We start from the raw sequence: 547 nt of genomic DNA on the forward strand, positions 1-547 counted from the left end.
GTCGATTCTTTCGTATTTGAAGCAATTTGGAAATCGAAGCGGAATAGAATTTATCATTAGTAAATAATATAAAATAAATATTGAAAATTGTAACGAGATAATTATGGGTAATAGATATATTATATCTAAATAAATAGATGTTATATGTTTTTATCAAAGCAAGAATTGGCATTTAGAGGGCGTATAGAATATATTGGGTCTAATAACAGAGGAATTATAATGAACTTGTTTATTAAGTACGTCAGATAAATAATCTATTAAAAATACATTTAAAGAAAGAATTAACTGATTGCCCCTGGATGTCGGCTTCTTATAGAAACACAGCTTCCCTATCATCAAATGTCAGGGCACGCCCCTGCGTAACTCCAAAGTATAACGTTGGAAATTTCTTGCTGACTGAGTTTAGGCTTAGGGCTAGTACACATTAGGCGTTGGGTTAAACGCGCGTTAGCAGCGTACACACCGCGCGTTTAGCTTGGCGTTTGATGACCGTTCGCACTGGCTTAGTTTGGAAATGAACGTGAAAGTAATTTCTTTTGTGTGGCTT

Source organism: Centruroides sculpturatus, unplaced genomic scaffold (genome assembly GCF_000671375.1).
Source record: "Centruroides sculpturatus isolate CEXI.00-Female unplaced genomic scaffold, Cexi_2.0 scaffold261, whole genome shotgun sequence".
NCBI classification, from domain to species: Eukaryota; Metazoa; Arthropoda; class Arachnida; order Scorpiones; family Buthidae; genus Centruroides; species Centruroides sculpturatus.